Raw genomic sequence first — 21,543 nt, forward strand, 5'->3', positions numbered from 1 at the left:
GGAAATTTGGATCATTCTTTCTGGTTACGATTCATTTTCCATTTCCCTACACATATACCGAATAGTCTGGCCTATTCTTTACATATTCTCCTCTGTCCTCATACACCTGACAGCACTCTTGATTACCAGATAATTCTTCTCTCAAGTTATTGCACTGTAATTATTCAGTGGCCACTTTCCTCTTGGTAAGGGTAGAAGAGACTTTAAGCTATGGGAAGCAGCTCTTCTAAGAGAAGGACATTACAAAATCAAACCATTGTTCTCTAGTCTTGGGTAGTGCCATAGCCTCTGCACCATGGTCTTCCACTGTCTGGGGTTAGAGTTCTCTTGCTTAAGTGTACACTCGGGCACACTGTTCGATCTCATTTCTCTTCCACATGTTTTGTTAAAGTTTTTAAAGTGTATACAGGAAATATTTATTTTAATGTTACTGTTCTTTAAATATTTTCTTTTTCCTTGTTTCCATTCCTCACTGGGCTATTTTCCCCGTTGGAGCCCCTGGGCTTATAGCATTCTGCTTTACCAACTAGGGTTGTAGCTTAGCAATTTTTAATAATAATGATAATAATAATAAAATGTCACTGTTGTCCAACCATGAATGTGGCGTCCCATATTTTATATTATTTCTACAATTTCATTTTCAGGAATCCCATTTTAGTTTTGTATTTAAATCCTTAGATTCTGGTTATGAAATTTATATGATTTTATTTCATTGTAGATTTTTACTCAGTTAATAATTATTCACTCGTCTTGAAAGTTAAAACTTGTGCTACCCTCATCTAGTTTAGCACGCGAGCCAGTGCGTTTTACTACGTATCTACAATAAGAAAATGAGTGAGAAAAATGTGTCGGTGTATTTTACAAACAGTAAAATCTTGAAATATGGGTATAGGTTTACTTATATACAGTAAATTTCTGGAGGAAAATGTGTCAATTGTACTTTATAAAAAATTAAATCTACATTAGTAGCCTTTAAAACATAGGATTCCATACCCAAATCACGCAACTTGAACAACTATTAATACTTCTAAGCAAAAAATGGCGGCTATCCTGAAAAATGGCTGCCAGCTTTGATTTTCCGTTGGCTAATAGGCCAGATTTGAGTAGCATGACTTGCAAAGCTAGTGTACCAATGTTGACGCTTGTATCATCATTTGCAAGATTTTCCCGTTATCTCCTACACTAATTATTTTGGTTTTAAGTTTCAACATTTATTGCAAATAATTATTTTTGTCAATGGCATGTTTTGTATCCCAAAAATAGTTTCTAATTTAGTGTAGGACTTAAAACAGTAGGTGGTTAGAGTTAGAATTTGGCGAAAATCAACTCGTTTAAGTTTGAGGTCAGTGAGCTTTCAAGATTTGCAGTTTGGACATGGCCAGGTGTTTTCCTTGTTAAATCAGTTCTGTCAAATCTATTGAATTCTTGTTTTGAATCAGTACTGCCAAAACTATTACATTATTTTTAAATCAGTGCTGCCAAAACTATTATATTATTTTTTTAAACCTTTTCTGTCAAAACTATTATATTCGTTTTTTAAGTCTGTGCTGCCCAAACTAATTATAGTAGAAAAAAATATTGAGAAAAACTATCTGGATTACTCTTGATGCTGTGGTAATTGGAACCAAATTCTCACAACTCTAGGAAGAGGTCTGTTAATAATAAAGGTCACCTCAACTTTCCCGTTTTAGAAAATATCTGATGACACCCGGTAACACCAGTAATGTTAACGTGATTCACTTTGATTGTTATTATTGTGTTCAACACATCGTCTTAAGTATGATTCTAGTTATTTCTGTAATTATTTTATACAGATCTTGTATTATAGCCAACACTCTCTAAGGCCCGTACCAACAAGTGTGCCCTAAGTAATATTATTATTGATTCTTCATGGGAAGTTCCTTTTTTTTGGTGGGGGAGGGGGCATTTCAATTTAATTCTTTCAATAGGATAATAGGAATAACTAACAAATAGTAATATGTTCATTAAACTTATCTATGGGTTATTTATCAATTTCATCTTGTTTAGGCATAAGATAATTTTACTACTCTATAAAAATCTACTCACCCACCCACCCTCCCCGCCCCACCACGTGAACAACCGACCCAAATGCCTCCTATCCTACACTGATAACTCGTAAATAGCACGTAAGATCTTTGTGGCCTGAGTAATATTATCATTGCTTCTTCATGAGGAGTTCCTTGTATGGGGTACAAATTGTTTGGTGGAGCCATTGCTTAATTTCTATTTCCAGTTGGCTTCAGGAACAAGACGGTAAATAATTATATATTGCATTATATAAAAAATGTTTGGAACTGATCATATGCACAACAGCCTCATCACACCAATTTCATTAGAATAGTTCTCTTTCATAAATCAGTCCTCGATAGTATAGTGGTGAGTATCCCCGCCTGTCACGCGGGAGGCCGGGGTTCGATTCCCCGTCGGGGAGGCAAAGTGTTTTTCGGAAAAATGGCTTTTTGCTGATAATATATAGCGTGTGTATCTGATACAACTATAGCTTTTCATCAGTTCCATTTATCTTAGTCTAAAACTATCTGGGTTACTCTTGATGCTAAAGTAATTGGAACCAAATTTTCACAAATCTAGGAAGAGGTCATTTTAGAAATAAAGGTCACTTCAACTGCACCGTTTTTGAAAGTATCTGATGACCCCAGGTAACACTAGCAATGTTGATGTGGCTTTCTTATTTTTTCTTTTAGTGTTATTATTGTGTTTATCACCTCGTCTTTAGTTAAGATAAGGTTCTCATTACTTCGTTAATAAATTTGTACAGGTCGGACATTTTTAAATCCAATTGTGTCTCCCGGACGGGGAATCGAACCCCGGCCTCCCGCGTGACAGGCGGGGATACTCACAAATATACTATCGAGAACTAAATAAGGAATACATGTTTTGATTATTTATTTCTTATTTAGATGGCCGCCCTTGGGCGACTCCAAATTGTTGATGAGTCCCATATATTTCTGAAGAACTTCCTTCATATTACCTTAACAAGTGCCATTCCAATTTGGATCATTTTGAATAGTATAGTAGGGTGAGGCAATTTTGGACACCTTTTTAGTAACCTTTGTACAAAATCTATATTAATAATTTATGACCAAATACCAAACATGTTTTCAAGAGAGGGAGGTATCATCTATAAAAATGCCTTGTTTCATAATCATCAAAGAATTAGAAATTCTCGTATTAGAGTAATAAAAAAAATATCTCAGAGTGAGGCAATTTTGGACAGTGGAGCAATTTTGGACAGTGGAGCAATTTTGGACAGTGGAGCAATTTTGGACAGTGAGGCAATTTTGGACAGTGAGGCAATTTTGGACAGTGAGGCAATTTTGGACAGGTCAGTATCTCCGTTAAGCGCCAACGCTCAGTTGGACAAACTATGACAATTCGTGGTCCATATCAATATAAATATGCTAGAAAAAAATTATAGATTTACATAAATTTTTGTGTCCGTAATCCAAGATTGTCCAATTTTGCCTCGCCAAGAAAAAGGTGAGAAGTTTGCCTGTCCAATTTTGCCTTACCACGGTTTTCAAAACTGCCCAATTTTGCCTCGCCAAGAAAAAGATGAAAAGTTTGCCTGACCATGGTTTTGAAAACTGCCCAATTTTGCCTTACTATATGAATATGTAAATCAAACTTTGTATTCGACCACACAAATATACTATTATGTATAAATATGCATATCTGTAATCATAAAAATTCAAAATAAGACATAAGGGGTGCAGTAAAAGGGGTCTGCCCAAGGTGACACCTTAAAAGTGAGTGACACCCTGAGAGTTACATTAAAAAAAAAAAAAGTTTCTTTCTAGCTCGATGGTTATGATATGATTTTCAAAAAGTTATTTAATACTGGGGACACTCTTAAAGCTGTTGACACTCAGGGGGTGAAACCTTCAAAAACATTGACCAAAACATGGTAACATCCTCGAGAGGGGTTTCAACCCAAATGCTAGAAATATCTAAAAAAAACCTCTTCTATTTACATTGTTCCTATTATAATTCACATATCCAAATGAAAATTTCAGGAATCGAAATAGAATATATTTTTCACTGTTCCTGTTAATTTCCATGTTGATAACTATCATGTTGCTTTTTTGATAAGGTCTTAAATGGAGCAACATTAGAGTGAACAGCATGATAGATACATCAAGGAGGGGCAAAGCTGATCCCATAAACAATATTCGTCCTAAGTTGTACCTATCCATTTTATTCTTATCATTGTTACCTCATACTATGAACGAGCCATCAAAGAGATACTTTTACCTACAAAACGAAAGGGATATAATCGAAGATTTAAGAAAAAAAGATGAAATGAAGAAAAATAAAAGGAAAAACGCAAAGAAAGAGAGATAGAAACATGACAAATCATGGAAATACAAAGCAACCAAATATCCCTCGATTCTTTAAGAAAAAATGTCTGCAAACACTAATAAATACAAATAAAATCTAAATTGACCAGGGTAATAAATGGTGATAATTGAACTGCTAGGATAGTCCCGATAGTGAATGATAAGGATTTATTTATACCTAAAATAAAAGAAATAAAAAAGAAATTCAAATTATTTTGGAAGATATTAAGGATCGTCCATTATTTTGCATTGGTAGAGCAACAAAAGGATTTTTAGAGGAAGAAGAAGGCTAAGTGACTCGCCTTGAGCTAGATGCTTGAAGCCACTGCCCACATATCATCATCATCATCTCCTCCCACGCCTATTGACGCAAAGGGCCTCAATTAGATTTCGCTAGTCGTCTCTATCTTCAGCTTTTAATTCATTACTTCTCCAATGACAATATCCTACTTCGTGCTTTATAGTCCTGAGTCTTCCAACTCTTCTAGTGCCTTATGGAGGCCAGTTTAAAGTTTGGTGAACTAATGTCTCTTAGAGAGAACAAAGAGCATCCCCAAACCATCTCCATCTACCCCTCACCATGATCTCATCCATATGTGGCGCTCGAGTAATCTCTCTTAGTTTCATTTCTAATCCTGTCCTGTCATTTAATCTTTGATCTCTAATTTGAAGTGCTTTACCTCTAGCATTAGAGGCTCTTTGACCTCTATTTTGAGGCTCCATACTTATAGCATTAGAGGCTCTTTGACCTCTATTTTTAGGCTCCTTACTTTTAGCATTAGAGGCTCTTTTACCTCTATTTTGAGGCTCCTTACTTTGAGCATTAGAGGGTTTTTTACCTCTATTTTGAGGCTCCTTACGTTTAGCATTAGAGGCTCTTTGACCTCTATTTTGAGACTCCCTACTTTTAGCATTTGGGGGTATTTGACCTCTATTTCGAGGCTCCTTACGTTTAGCATTAGACAGTCTTTGACCTCTATTTTGAGGCTCCTTACTTTTAGCATTAGAGGGTCTTTGACCTCTATTTCGAGGCTCCTTACTTTTAGCATTAGAATCTCTTTGACCTCTATTTTGAGGCTAATTACTTTTAGCATTAGGGGGTCTTTGATCTCTATTTCGAGGCTCCTTACTTTTAGCATTATAGGGTCTTTGACCTCTATTTTGAGGCTCCTTACTTTTAGCATTATAGGGTCTTTGACCTCTATTTTGAGGCTCCTTACTTTTAGCATTATAGGGTCTTTGACCTCTATTTTGAGGCTCCTTACTTTCAGTATTAGAGGGTCTTTGACCTCTATTTTGAGACTCCTTAGTTTAGCATTAGAGGCCCTTAGACCTCTATTTTGAGGCTCCTTACTTTTAGCATTATAGGGTCTTTGACCTCTATTTTGAGGCTCCTTACTTTTAGCATTATAGGGTCTTTGGCCTCTATTTTGAGGCTCCTTACTTTTAGTATTAGAGGGTCTTTGGCCTTTATTTTGAGGCTCCTTAGTTTAGCATTAGAGGCTCCTTGACCTATATTTTGAGGCTCCTTACTTTTTAGCATTATAGGGTCTTTGACCTCTATTTTGAGGGTCCTTACTTTTAGCATTAGAGAGTCTTTAACCTCTATTTTGAGGCACCTTACTTTTAGCATTATAGGGTCTTTGACCGCTGTTTTGAGGCTCCTTACTTTTAGCATTATAGGGTCTTTGACCTCTATTTCGAGGCTCCTTACTTTTAGCATTAGAGGGTCTTTGACCTCTATTTTAAGGCTCCTTAGTTTAGCATAAGAGAGTATTTGACTTCAATTTTGAGGCTCCTTACTTTTAGCATTAGAGTCTCTTTGACCTCTATTTTAAGGCTCCTTACTTTTAGTAATAGAGGCTCTTTGACATCCTATTGTGAAGCTTCGTACTTTAGTATTAGAGGCTCTTTGACCTATATTTTGAGACTCCTTACTTTTAGCATTGGAGGGTCTTTGACCTCTATTTTGAGGCTTCTTACTTTTAGCATTAGAGGGTCTTTGACCTCTATTTTGAGGCTCATTACTTTTAGCAATAGAGAGTCTTTGACCTCTATTTTGAGGCTAATTACTTTTACCATTAGAAGGTCTTTGACCTCTATTTTGAGGGTCCTTACTTTTAGCATTAGTGGGTCTTTGACCTCTATTTTGAGGCTCTTTACTTATAGCATTAGAGTGTCTTTGACCTCTATTTTGAGACTCCTTACTTTTAGCATTAGATGGTCTTTGACCTGTATTTTGAGGGTCCTTACTTTTGGCATTAGGGGGTCTTTGACATCTATTTCGAGGCTCCTTGCGTTTAGCATTAGATGGTCTTTGACCTCTGTTTTGATGTTCCTTACTTTTAGCATTAGAGGGTTTTTGACCTGTATTTTGAGGGTCCTACTTTTAGCATTAGAGGGTCTTTGACCTCTATTTTGAGGGTCCTTACTTTTAACATTAGAGAGTCTTTGACCTCTATTTTGAGGCTCCTTATTTTTAGCATTAGAGGGTCTTTGACCTCTATTTTGAGGGTCCTTACTTTTAGCATTAGAGGGTCTTTGATCTCTATTTTGAGGCTCCTTACTTTTAGCATTAGTGTCTTTGACCTCTATTTTGAGACTCCTTACTTTTAGCATTAAAGGGTCTTTGGCCTGTATTTTGAGGGTCCTTACTTTTAGCATTAGAAGGTCTTTGACCTCTATTTTGAGGCTCCTTACGTTTAGCATTAGAGAGTCTTTGACGTCTATTTCGAGGCTCCTTACTTTTAGCATTAGAGGGTCTTTGACCTCTGTTTTGATGTTCCTTACTTATAGTATTAGAGGATCTTTGACCTCTATTTTGAGGCTCCTTACGTTTAGCATTGGAGGGTATTTGACCTCTATTTTGAGGCTCCTTACGTTTAGCATTAGAGGGTCTTTGACCTCTATTTTGAGGCTCCTTACGTTTAGCATTAGAGGGTATTTGACCTCTATTTTGAGGCTCCTTACTTTTAGCATTAGAGGGTCTTCGACCTCTATTTCGAGGTTCCTTACTTTTAGCATTAGAGTCTCTTTGACCTCTATTTTGAGGCTCCTTACGTTTACCATTAGAGGGTATTTGACCTCTATTTTGAGGCTCCTTACGTTTAGCTTTAGAGGGTATTTGACCTCTATTTTGAGGCTCCTTACGTTTAGCATTAGAGGGTCTTTGACCTCTATTTTGAGGCTCCTTACGTTTAGCATTAGAGGGTATTTGACCTCTATTTTGAGGCTCCTTACGTTTAGCATTAGAGGGTATTTAACCTCTTATTTTGAGGCTCCTTACTTTTAGCATTAAAGGCTCTTTGACCTCTATTCCGAGGCTCCTTACTTTTAGCATTAGAGGGTCTTTGACCTCTGTTTTGATGTTCCTTACTTTTAGCATTAGTCTCTCTTTGACCTCTATTTTGAAGCTCTTTAATTTTAGCATTATAGGGTCTTTGACCTCTGTTTTGAGGCTCCTTACATTTAACATTAGAGGCTTTTTGACCTATTTTGAGGCTCCTTACTTTTAGCATTAGAGGCTCTTTAACCTCTATTTTGAGGCTCCTTACTTTTAGCATTAGAGGCTCTTTGACCTCTAATTTGAGGCTCCTTACTTATAGCATTAGAGGCTCTTTGACCTCTATTTTGAGGCTCCTTACTTTTAGCATTAGTGGGTGTTTGACCTCTATTTTGAGGCTCCTTACTTTTTGCATTAGAGGCTCTTTGACCTCTATTTTGAGGCTCCTCACTATTAGCATTAGAGGCTCTTTGACCTCTAATTTGAGGCTCCATACTTATACCATTAGAGGCTCTTTTACCTCTATTTTGAGGGTCCTTACTTTTAGCATTAGAGGGTCTTTGACCTCTATTTTGAGGCTCCTTACTTTTAGCATTAGAGGGTCTTTGACCTCTTTTGAGGCTTCTTATGTTTAGCATTAGAGGTTCTTTCACCTCTATTTTGAGGCTCCTTACTTTTAGCATTAGAGGCTCTTTGACCTCTGTTTTGAGGCTCCTTACTTTTAGCATTAGAGTGTCTTTGACCTGTTTTTTGAGGCTCCTTACTTTTAGCATTAGAGGCTCTTTGACCTCTATTTTGAGGGTCCTTACTTTTAGCATTAGAGGCTCTTTGACCTCTATTTTGAGGCTTCTTACTTTTAGCATTAGAGGCTGTTTGACCTCTATTTTGAGGCTCTTTACTTTCAGCATTAGAGGCTCTTTGACCTCTATTTTGAGGCTCCTTACTTTGAGCATTAGAGGGTCTTTGACCTCTATTTTGAGGCTTCTTACGTTTAGCATTAGAGGGTCTTTGACCTCTGTTTTGAGGTTCCTTACTTTTAGTATTAGAGGTTCTTTTACCTCTATTTTGAGGCTCCTTACTTTTAGCATTAAAGGGTCTTTGGCCTCTATTTTGAGGCTCCTTACTTTTAGCATTAGAGGGTTTTTGACCTCTATTTTAAGGCTCCTTACTTTTAGCATTAGAGGATCTTTGACCTCTATTATGAGGTGCTATACTCTAGCATTAGAGTTTCTTTGACCTTTATTTTAATCCCCCTACCTCTAACATTAAAAGCTCTTTGACCTTTATTTTTGGGTGCTTTATTTCTAGCACTAGAGGCTCTTTGAGACCTCTGTTTTATGGCGACTAACCGCTAATAGTAGAGGCTATTTAACCTCAGTTTTTAGGTGACGTACCTCTATAATTAAAGGCTATTTTTTATACTTCTTTTTATAAAGGCTTTCCATCTCTATTCTCTTCTGTCTTTTATAGTTTTTCAAGATCTTCTTTGCTTAGTTCGCCTGTCTGCGAGATTTCAAGAGACTTTTCAGTGCTGTTTGTCCTCGGTTCGTCAGATTCCTTGTTGAAATCGATGGCTTTCATGTCTTTACCTATAAGGGCGATGGGTAAAGACATGGATGCTATTGATATCTCGGCATACACTATATGCCATCATAATAAAGTCAACGAAGAGCTACACAATATATTTACCAATGCCGTCCTGATATGTTCTATCTTCAATGCCGAATTTTGAAGAAACACACGTCGCTCACCACTTTGCACCAATGCAATTCAATTATAGGACATCGTCGCTAAACCGCAAGCAAATTATCCTTCAAGGCGCTTACATGATGATCTTCAAAGCTCGCCAACTTCGGCAGCACCTATCCAAACTATCATCCTGTAGCTGTAACAAAATTCTCACAGTCAGTTACCTGTTCCGCCAGAACGCGAGCTCTGTGAGTAAAGTGAAATCCTCCTCCTAATGTTCACTGCGTAAACTTCCATAGCTACAGTACATACAGATCGTGAGGTGTTGCAAGGTATGTTTAAAAAAAATATAGAGAGAGAGATCAGGTCTTCAGAAGTCTTTTGGAATCCGGGGCGGAGCCGTTCAGAACTGCTCAGGGAAGATTCCGTTCTGGAGTCATTCAGAACTCTATGCTAAGTCTACGGCTATTTCTTCAGAAGTCATTTGGAGAGGAGATTCAGGAAGATTTTCTTCCGAAATCGTTCAGAGATTTCTAGAATCATTCAGAATTCCATGCTAAGTCTATGGAAATTTCTTCTGAATCCTTTTGGAGATGCACGAAGATTTTCTCCCGAAGCCGTTTAGGACTCGCGAAAAATTATCTTTTTTTTCTCTGGTTTCAATAGGCCCTAATAATAATAATAATAATAATAATAATAATAATAATAATAATAATAATAATAATAATAATAATAATAATAATAATAATAATAATAAACTACGTGATTTGATTTTTGAATTTGAGTCGGAAAGGTCGGAAATCGATCAATGCTTGGATAGGAAGATGAAAAACCATGATTTATTAATATCTCTCTCTCTCTCTCTCTCTCTCTCTCTCTCTCTCTCTCTCTCTCTCTCTCTCTCTCTCTCTCTCTCTCTCTCTCTTTGTATATATATATATATATATATATATATATATATATATATATATATATATATATATATATATATATATATATAAATTTATATATATAGACTTATATTATATGTAGCATTTAATCATAATTAGTTTACGGGTATTTTTTTCCCATCATTATCATTTTAATTATTATTATTATTATTATTATTATTATTATTATTATTATTATTATTATTATTATTATAATCTAAGCTATAACATTAGTTGGAAAATCTTTGCTGATCATGGCGATACGCAAACCCTTTCACCAGGGTATAGTACATATATTGTATATGATATGAATTGATATGATTACAAACCAGATATTGCATTAAGGTGGTGATTGTTTAGTTAAACGAATGGTCATGGTGTGTTCGTCTTATCTGAATGAGAGAAACTGTGCAAGGAAATGAATAGATTGATTTTCTTTTTTTCAAGGGGAGAATTAACCTAGGTGACACCATGGTTTGTAAGGCCATAGAATTGCTAAGATTGCCTGGAATAATGAAGGGTAGAGTTTAGCCTGGGATAATAAAATATGTGGAATACTAGAAAGTTCTATTTGTTTATAGTGCAGTGGGAATGTTATTGGTATACCATTTTGCATATAGAAAGGTCGAAATATATCCATAAGAAGAACGCTCAATGTACACAATACTCATTTTCTTGTGTCTTCTTGCCCCTATGTTTTCTCTCCTTATCTCTTCTTTTAAGTGGAACCTACCTCTCACAGTGGGGCAAAGTAAATAATTAATTTGGGCCTCGCACCTGTCTCGTACGTGTCACGCGAATCTCTCTCTCTCTCTCTCTCTCTCTCTCTCTCTCTCTCTCTCTCCCCCCATTAAATAATTGCAGTATCATGTAATACGCTTTTCTTTTTTGTCTGACGATTTTTCACAACTTCGGTTTTTACTCAAATTATTTTTTTTCTTTCCTGTTTATGCAGTCTTTCTCCTTTTGTTTCTAATACTTACTCTCGAGAACAATGCTTATAGCACTGAAACACTTATGATTATGGAGGAATAATCATAGGTGTTTTTTTTTTTGGGGGGGGTGCGATATTTATTCATTTATTTTTTTTACAAATGCGTCTTAATGTTTTTTTTTGTGCATAGCTCTTTCTTCTTCTTCTTCTTCTTCTTCTTCTTCTTCTTCTTCTTCTTCTTCTTCTTCTTCTTCTTCTTCTTCTTCTTCTTCTTCTTCTTCTTCTTCTTCTTCTTCTTCTTCTGCTATATTAAATATCAAGAGTTAATGGTTATTGCTTTCGTTTAACGGGTATAATTTGTATATATATCACTAATTTAAATTCCCTTGCAAGTAGAAAATTATTCTCCTAGATTTTTTTTTATTCCAATGTAAAGTTTTTGATAAGATAACAATAATAACTAGTGCACTGTAGTATGTCCATTAATCCTACCAATGGATTCTTTATCAGTTTCATCTTGTTTAGCCAAAAGAAAATTATATTAATCTGTGAAAATCTACCCTACCACCCACCCCATTCAGAAATACACAAAGTCATTATACAATATAGTATACCTACACCAATAACCTGTAAAAAGCAAGTATAATTCCTTATGGCCTAGGTATCATTGTGGTTTCTTTTAGGGAATTTCCTGCGTATTGTAAATTGTTTGGCTGGGTCATTTGTAAGTTATACATAGCTAGTTGCCTTCAGAAAGTCGGTAGATGTAATTTTATTTTATATGTAAATCTTTTGGAACTGGTAGCGCCGATTTTACTGAAATAATTATCCCTTCATCAGTAGTCCTTTATAGTATAGTGGTGAGTATCCCCACCTGTCACGCGGGAGGCTGGGGTTCGATTCCCCGTCGGGGAGACACATTATGATTAAGCTGGTGATGAGGTATAGTGTTCTTCAGTTCTATTTATTTTCGTCATAACAAACATACTAATGTCGAAAAAAATCGTCCTCCCCTTTCTGGACCATTAAGGGATTACTCATATTCATCACTTTTACACTATATTTCATAAATAGATCACCTCCTTCTTCTTTGTTTACATCTTTTCCCCTCCCTTGGCGTCTCCGCAGCCACTGAAGGGAGCAAGGCAGCCTCAACTTGGTGCCAGTCCCAAGCCTGGGTAAATGGGGAGGGTTGGCGGCAGAAAAGGCATCCGGCCATGAAAATTTAGCCAAAACAACCATGGTCAGTGAGTATAATCAGAATGAAATGGCACACCAGCCCTTGTAAAATTATTTGTATCTCCCGCGTGACAGGCGGGGATACTCACCACTATACTATCGAGGACTGCAAGATATGAGAGGAGTTCGAGTATCCTAACCATCTTTGATCAGATGCCAGTTGAATATCTCTCATATGCATGTCAACTGTATAATTATTTTGCTTCAGGTTTCAAAGCTATTAACTTGAAATGGTATCATCTTTTATTCTATAAAAATGCTTCTATGTATAGAGTTAGTGCCATCACTGCACCCCATGTGGTAAACTGTAAGCATTGCACAGTCCTCGATTGTATGGTAACGTATACCCCTACCTCTACGCAGGATGACTAGTTTTGATTCCCCATTTGAGAAATACAAATGATTTTGGAAGAAGATCTGAAATGCTGTAGTCAATGGGTAAGGTACTTCATAGACAGGGCTGGGGATAAAGGGTTTCACACATTAGTATACTTATATAATACCTGAAAAGTACTGTGTATTATGAGGAGTGGATTGAGTAGCATAACCATCTTTAATCAGATGGCAGTTGATTTCACGTCAATTGCTTAGAATAATTTTGATTTCGGTTTCCAAGTTTTATTGTTCCAGGTTTCTCTTTTGAAGGGTATTTCATGCATTCTCCTCTTATGGCACACTGTAGGCATTGTGCATGGGTCTTTGCAGTTTGTAGTGTCCTTTGCCTCCCCCTAGTTGCACCCATTGTAAATCTTTTTACTTTTCTTCATTGCCTCACTTTTCTCTCTTGGTGCCAAACCTATATCAATCATTAATTCATGATTATTGCAACTGCAGGTTTCTCCAACCTACCAATTGAATGGCCTCCCTGGGAACAGTGTCAAACTGTCTGGTCATATGACCCAATTGTTATGTAATTATATTTATATATAAATTTTGCATTGATACAAGACTTTTAAACTTAGAAACAGACAAATAGTTGCTGTCGTAAGATTACCTTTTACTAAATATCTTGACTTCACCATATTGGAATGTTAATTTTATTAACGAAAATTTCTGCTTCTGATGACTATAAATTATGTTAATATATTCACGTGGCTTTCTTATCCCGTTGAGTTTTATTTGTAGTATTATTGTGTTTATCACATCGTCTCTTATTGGGTAATTACTATTTATACATCATCTACATCACGCAATGCTTCTAAGCATATCTGTTACCCCATGACGGGGAATTGAACCCCGGCCTCCCGCATGATTGGCACGGATACTCACCACTATAATTATTTATTTCTTAATTATATGAATGTCATTCGGATAACTCCAGATTGTTAAAGAGTGGCATATTTCTGAATAATTTTCTTATCACCCAAACAAGTGGCAAGGTAATTTCAATGTATTTTAAGAGAACATCACGAAATTAAATGCCTCGGTGAGTAGAAAATTATCCTACTTTATTGTGGGGGTGTTGCATTTTAATTTAAAGCTTTCAATAGGATAATAGGATTAACTAACAAATAGTAATATTTCAATTATTAAACATAGCTACGACTTATTTATCAATTCCATCTTGCTTAGGCATAAGAGGATTTTGCTAATCTATAAAAATTTACTCACCCACCCACCCGCCCTCCCTTCCCCACCACATGAGCAACCAACACAAGGGACTATATCCTTAATTGATAACTCGTAAATAGCACGTAAGATTCTTGTGGCCTAAGTAATATCATTATTGTTTCTTCATGGGGAGTTCGATATAAATCTTCGCCCTTGTTGTGGCTCTGTGTCTTCAAAAATGGGTACATACTCCAAAATAGGAGGAAAGTTGCTGTAGTCGCTGTCTTCCATTCCCTCTGGCCCGGGGTTTGAACCCATCTTCTAGTGAAGGGCTGTTTTGGTATGCGCCCTGCCGTGCTGGTCTCTCTCTGCCCGTCGATGTTCCACTGTGTACAGGTTCTCCTTGCGTCCTTACGACATGATGTAGGACTCCGACGGTTTCGTCGACTTCAGTGTACAAATTGTCGTGTTCCTATACACATATGTTGTAATTTTGTATTTCCACTAAGTTGAAAGATATCCAGCTAAAATGCCACCAATATTTGTCCCAACACAGACAAATTATTTCTAAAAGTTTAATTCAGGAAACGGGATAAGTCAGAGGAGAATCTGATCTTTCAAACTTACTTGTATTTTCAATGAAGAATTCTACACCATTGATCTTGAGCACTTCAATTACTTTATCAATATTAATAATCCTGGATAGCATCCGAACATTGTTTATATGTTATACTTTCTTGATAATCATCAACAGGTGCTCGTACAATACTTTGATACACATCATAATTCCTGGGCAAGACTACAGCAGGGAGACTAGTATTTACTGGTTACTTTACATAACACTAAAGTATAAGTCCAAATCAAAAGGTTAACTTGGGTGCCCTTAGCACAATGGAGTGATGGGAGCCTTCGATCATGGCTCTCCTCGAACTGCCCTAGATGTGGCAGACTATCAAGACATGGTCCTTTGGGGCGTCATGGGGTAGGTTTCATCTTACCTAGGGGTTTCAAGGTAGGGGTTTGCTGTTTCCAAGCAGTTTGCACAGGTCTCCTGGCTGTAGTCTTCCCACCATTCTGTAAGAACAAAGAGGAGACAGGAAAAGGTCCTCGTCAACAGAAATGAGAGGGCAACAGACGTTTGTCGCCACTGGGAGCTGAGGCTATGTCTATTCTCAAGCGACGGCAGCAGAAGAGGTCGTTCACATGACCCCAAAGGGGGTTTCAATTCTTTGTTAAGTATGACACGACTTCGAACGGATAATTTGGCGGCCATCTTGAAAAATGTCGGCCATCTTGGCTTTTCAGTTGGCTAATAGGCCAGGCTTGATCAGTATGACTTGTAGAGTTAATGTACCAATGTTGATGCTTGCATTTCTCTGTTCTCTCTTACACTAATAATTTTGGTTTTAAATTTCAATATTGATTGCAAAGTATCAATTCTGTCAATGACATTTTCTGGATCCCAAAAATAGTATCCAATTTAGTGTAGGACTTAAAACAGTAAAAGAAAAGTAGGCAATTAGACTTAGAATTTGGTCAAAATCAGGTGTTTTCTCGTCTTAAATCGGTGCTGCAAAAATATTCTAAAACAAAAACTATATAGATTAATTCTTCCAAATCTATGAAGAGTTCATGTTAACTTCATCGTTGAACCCAGGTAAACCAGTAATGTTGACGTGGCTTTCTTATTCCTTTGATTGATATCATTGTGTTTATTACATTGTCTTCAATACGACAAGATTCTATCTAGTTAATTCACTAACTATTTTGTATATGTCAGCATCGTGATGTCACACAATACTTCTAAATGTAGTTGTGTCTCTCCGACGGGGAATCGAACCCTGGCCTCCCGCGTGACAGGCGGGGATACTCACCACTATACTATCGAGGACTAAATTTGAGACAAATGTTTTGATTATTTACTTCTTATTTAGATGGCCGTCATTTGGGTGACTTGAGATCGGTGAGGAGTGTCATGTATTTCTGAAGAACCTCCTTCTTATTACCCTAACAAGTGACATGCCAATTTCGATCATTTTTAATTTAAATCCCTCTGCGAGTTGAAATTTATTCTCTTAAATTTTTTTTTTTTCATTCACATGTAATGTTTTTATAAAGATGCTGATGATAATAATAATAATAATAATAAAAACTTAGTATACCCACGGATTCTTTATCAATTCCATCGTGTTTAGGCAAAAGATAATAATTATAATAGTCTGTGAAAATCTATTCCCCTGCCCCCCCCCCCCATTAGCAAATTATACAAATGCATTATACAGTATACCTACACTAATGACTTGCAAATAGAAAATATGATTTCTTTCTTTAAGGGGATTTCTTTTCACGGTAAATCGTTTGGCGGAATTATTGATACAAGTTTTATAGTTGGTTGGCTTCAGAAGGAAGACAGTTGATAGTAATATATTTTGTATGTAAAAGTTTTGGAACTGTTCATATTCATATCTGCAGCAACACGCAGGTCGCAGATTTTGCTGTAATAATGCTCTATTTATCAGCAGTCCTCGATAGTATAGTGGTGAGTATCCCCGCCTGTCACGCGGGAGGCCGGGGTTCGATTCCCCGTCGGGGAGGTAAAGATTTTTGGGAACAAACGTGCTTTTTATGAGATCTGCCATGTGCATTTAACATGTCTGAAGGTTCTTTATTAGTTTCTTTTATTTCAGTCATAACATAAATATACCAGTTTAGAACTGGACCATTAGCAATTACTCAGATTAATCATACACTTACATGTTAGGCCCTGTAAAATGATTTGTTCCTCCCCGACGGGGAATCGATCCTGGCCTCCCGCGTGACAGGCGGGGATACTCACCACTATACTATCGAGGACTTCTTAAAGTAAGGTTGGCTCGAGTAGTCTAAAAGATGGCTTCCCACAGCAACCCCTCGAATGGCCTCCCCGGCAACAGTGCCAGTTCATATGACCCAATTGTTATGTAATGAAATGTATCTGTACACCTTGCATTTATTTAGGAATTATAATAATTGCTGTCATAAAAAGTAGTAGTCCAAAATAAAGTTTTGTGGAGCTAGTTGGTTGACATCTTATTTGGAGGTAGGGTTTGTTTGTAAAACAATGTTTACTACTACTTTTATATGTTGGTGTCAACTTTTCGCTTTGGTGATTTGTTTTATTTTTTTATTTTATTTCACATGCCTTCACAGAATGCAGGCAGTTAACACTCACGTTCATTCCAATAAAATATATTTTTTTACCTCTTACAAGTTATTTAGATGTCACAGTTATCCAACCATGAATGTGGCGTCTAATATATTATATAATTTCTACAATTTGATTTTGAAAAATTCCATTTTAGTGTTTAGAAATCCTCAGATTCTGGTTATGAAATTTTATATGATTTTATTTTAAATCAGGTTTTTACTCATTAATCTTGATTCACTCGTCTTAAAACCAAAAGCTTGTGCTACCCTCATCTAGTTTAGCATGCGATCTGATGTGTTTTATGCCACTGATCTGCAATGAGAAAATTTGTGAGAAATGTGTCGTTATGCTTTACAAACCATAAAATCCTGAAAAATATGCATAAGTTTACTTATATACAGTAAATTTCTTGGGGAAATGTGTGAAGTGTGCTTTATAAAGATTAAATCTACTTTTGTAGCCTTGAAAACAGGAATCCATACCTAAATCACGCTATTCGAACAACTACAAATACTTCTTAGCAGAAGTCAATTTCTTGCGGATAATTTGCGGCCATCTTTAAAAAATGGCCGCCATGTTGTATTTCCAATTGGCTAATAGGTCAGATTTGATTAGTGTGACCTGCAGAACTAGTGTACCAATATTGACGCTTGTATCATCATTAGCATGATGTTTGTGCTATCTCCTACACTAGATTTTTTGGTTTTCAATTTCAACGTTTATTGCAAATTATTATTTCTCTTAAAGGTTTTTGTTGTATCCCAAGAATAGTGTCTAATTTAATGTAAGACTTAAAACAGTAAGAGAAAAATAGGCGATTAGAGTTAGAATTTAGTCAAAATCAACTCTGTCATTTTGAAGTCGGTGAGCATTCAGGATTTGCAGTGTTGAATAGGTGTTTTCTTTTTCAAGTTGGTGCTGTCTAAAGCATTATATTTTTTTTTTAATCCGTGCTGTCAAAACTGTTATAGTAGAGAAAAAATTCATTAAAAAAAAATTATTTGGTTTACTCATGAATTGGAACCAAATTCTCACAAATCTAGGAAGAGGTCATATTTAAAAAGAGGACATCTCAACTTCATCGTTTTAGAAAATATCTGACCCCAGGTAGCACCAGCAATGTTGACATGGTTTTCTTGTTCCTTTGTGGTCAGCACATCGTCTTGAGTAAGTTATTTCGCTAGTTATTTTGTGTATACAGGACAGCATCGTGTTATCACACAATACTTCTAGATATATCGAACCCCGGCCTCCCGCGTGATAGGCGGGGATACTCACCACTATACTATCGAGAACTGCTTAGATAAGTTGTGGTTCTAACTATTTTTGCTAATCTGCCAGTTTCTTTCACGTACATCTCGTCAATTACTTAGAATGATTTTGATTTTGGTTTCCAAAGTTTCGAAGTTTATCCTTGAAAGGCTATCTCTTCTATTTTCCATAGGGATAGTGCAACTCTTGTGGCACACTGTAGGCATTGTGCATGGTTCTTTGCAGTTTGTAGTGTCCCTTTGCCTCCCCCTAGTTGCACCCATTGTAATGCCTTTTACTTTTCTTCATTGCCCCGTCTTCTTCCCTCTTGCTGCCAAACCTATTTTAATCATCAATTCATTATTATTGCAACTGCAGGTTTCCCCAACCTACCAAGTGAATAGCCTCCTCGGCAACAGTGTCAGGCTGTCGGGTCATTTGACCAATTTGTTATGTAATTATATTTATCTATAAATTTTGCATTGATATACGACTTTTAAACGTTAGAGCAAACAAATAGTTTCAGCCATAAGATTAGCTTCTACAAAATAGCTTGACTTCACCGTTTTTTAATGTTTATTTTATTAACAAAAATTTCTGATTATGTTGACTTTAAGTCAGCTGGTAATATACACATTTCTTATCCCACTGTGTATTATTCTGTTTATCACATCGTCTCTAATTGGGTAATTACTGTTTATACATCATCTGCATTAGGAAGTGCTTCTAGCATATCTGTTTCATCCCGACAGGGAATCGAACCCCGGCCTCCCGCGTGACAAGCGGGGATACTCACCACTATACTATCGAGGATTAACCTACTACAATATGTTTTACTTATTTATTTCTTATTTAGATGGATGTCATTCGGATAACTCCAGATTGTTAAGGATTAGCATATATTTCTGAATAATTTTCATATCACCCTAACAAGTGGCATGTTAATTTCAATTTTTTTTAAGAGAATATCACGAAATTAAATGCCTCAGCGAATAGTAAATTATCCTTTTTTGTGAGGTGTGTTGCATTGCAATTTAAAGCTTTCAATGGGATAATAGGAATAAATAACAAATAGTAATATGTCCATTGAATATATCTACGGATTATTTATCAATTCCGTCTTGTTTAGGCAAAAGATAATTTTACTAATCTATAAAAATCTACTCACCCACCCACCCTCCCTTCCCCACCAAATGAACAACCGACACAAGGGACTATATCCTTAACTGATAACTCTTAAGTAGCACGTAAGATCCTTTTGGCCTGGGTAACACCTTCATTGTTTCTTCATGGGGAGTTCCTTGCATGGGGTACAAACTATTTGGTGGAGTCATAGCTTAATTTCTATTTCCAGGTGGCTTCAGCAACAAGAAGGTAAATAATTATATCCTGCATCATATATATATATATATATATATATATATATATATATATATATATAAATTGAAACTGGTTATACGAACATCAACCTCATCACACCAATTTTATGACAATAGTTCTCCATCACACATTAGTCCTCGATAGTATAGTGGTGAGTATCCCCGCCTGTCACGCGGGAGGCCGGGGTTCGATTCCCCGTCGGGGAGGCAAAATGTTTTTCGGAAAAATGTCTTTCTGGTGTATCTGAACATCACAGGATTTTCAATGCTTACTTACCAGAATGCATGAAATATCACAAGAGGTTGGGCTGAAGGTAAATAAAAGAAGAAAGATGACGAGAATGTCATTGGAAGGAGAAAGGATTAATGATGTAGAATAATTTAAGTATTTAGGAACTATGATCTCCAATACAGGGTCTTTAGAATTAGAATTTAGTGAATGATTTAAAAAAGCAAATCAGACAAAGTCTAGATTAAGTAGAATTTGGAAATCAAATCTCCTGAAATTGCAAATAAAAATCAGACTAGATGTCAGTTTAGTCATCGGTGTTACTGTATGGACATGAGTCATGGTATGACAATTAAACAATCTCTGATAGATTTAGTAGATTTGAGAATAAAGCCCTCAGAAGGATATTGGGAGTTAATGTCAGGACAGGATTAGAAAGGAAACTATAAGAGAGATTACTCGAGTGCCATTTGTGGATGAGATCATGATGAGAGGTAGATGCAGATGGTTTGGGCATTTTCTTCTCACTCCCCAAGAGAGATTAATTCACCAAACGTTTAACTGGGCTCCACAAGGCACTAGAAGAATTGGAAGAGCCAGGCCTACATGGCTAAGGACTATGAAGCGAGAAGTATTAGATGATGAATGGAGAAGTACTGAATTAAAAGCTGAAGACAGAGACGGCTGGCGAAATCTAACCAAGGCCCTTTGCGTCAATAGGCGTAGGAGATGTTGATGATGATGATCTGATATAATTATAGATTTTCATCAGTTCCATTTATTTTGTCATAAAATAGTCAAAATCTATCTGGAATACTTTTGATGTTACAGTAATTAGATCCAAATTTCCACAAATCTAGGAAGAGATCATTTTAGAAATAAAGGTCACTTCAACTGCACCGTCGTAGAAAATATCCTATGACCTGAGGTAACACCAGTAATGTTGACGTGGCTTTCTTAATTTTTTAAATGTTATTATTGTGTTTATCATATCATCTTTAGTAAGACAATGCTCTAATTACTTCGCTAATTATTTTGAATAGGTCAGCGTCGTGATTTAACACAGATTTTTAAATATAATTGTGTCTCCCCGACGGGGAATCGAACCCCGGCCTCCCGCGTGACAGGCGGGGATACTCACCACTATACTATCGAGGACTGCAAGTTGTTAGTGTTGTTCGAGTATCCTAACCATCTTTGATCAGATGTCAGTTGAAAATCTCTCCTATACATGTCAACTGTCAACTTCAGGTACCAAAGTTACAGCCTTGAAATTATATCATCTTTTATTCTACAAAAAATGCTTCAGTCAGGGTTTGACAAACACAGTGGTTCCTTTTGGTATTTATTATCCAAACCTCACGGCACACCCAGCAACAAAACCGGTGTCGGCTGGCCAAACCTGGCTTGGAGAGATCATGCCCCTCTTGCCCTGAAAGGTGGCCGACGTTAAACAACCGAGACATCGTTAGGATGGTTCGAATGTGAGGAGG

At 36.5% G+C, this 21,543-nt stretch overlaps 1 protein-coding gene across 2 annotated transcripts in view; it reads left to right on the forward strand.

The window, feature by feature from the left end:
- LOC137614639 (uncharacterized) overlaps window positions 1-21,543 on the forward strand; it is a 375,918-nt gene that overhangs the window by 278,394 nt on the left and 75,981 nt on the right. The gene's annotated exons all lie outside the window — the stretch shown is intronic.

The sequence above is a fragment of the Palaemon carinicauda genome, chromosome 21, assembly GCF_036898095.1.
Source record: "Palaemon carinicauda isolate YSFRI2023 chromosome 21, ASM3689809v2, whole genome shotgun sequence".
Classification (NCBI taxonomy): Eukaryota; Metazoa; Arthropoda; class Malacostraca; order Decapoda; family Palaemonidae; genus Palaemon; species Palaemon carinicauda.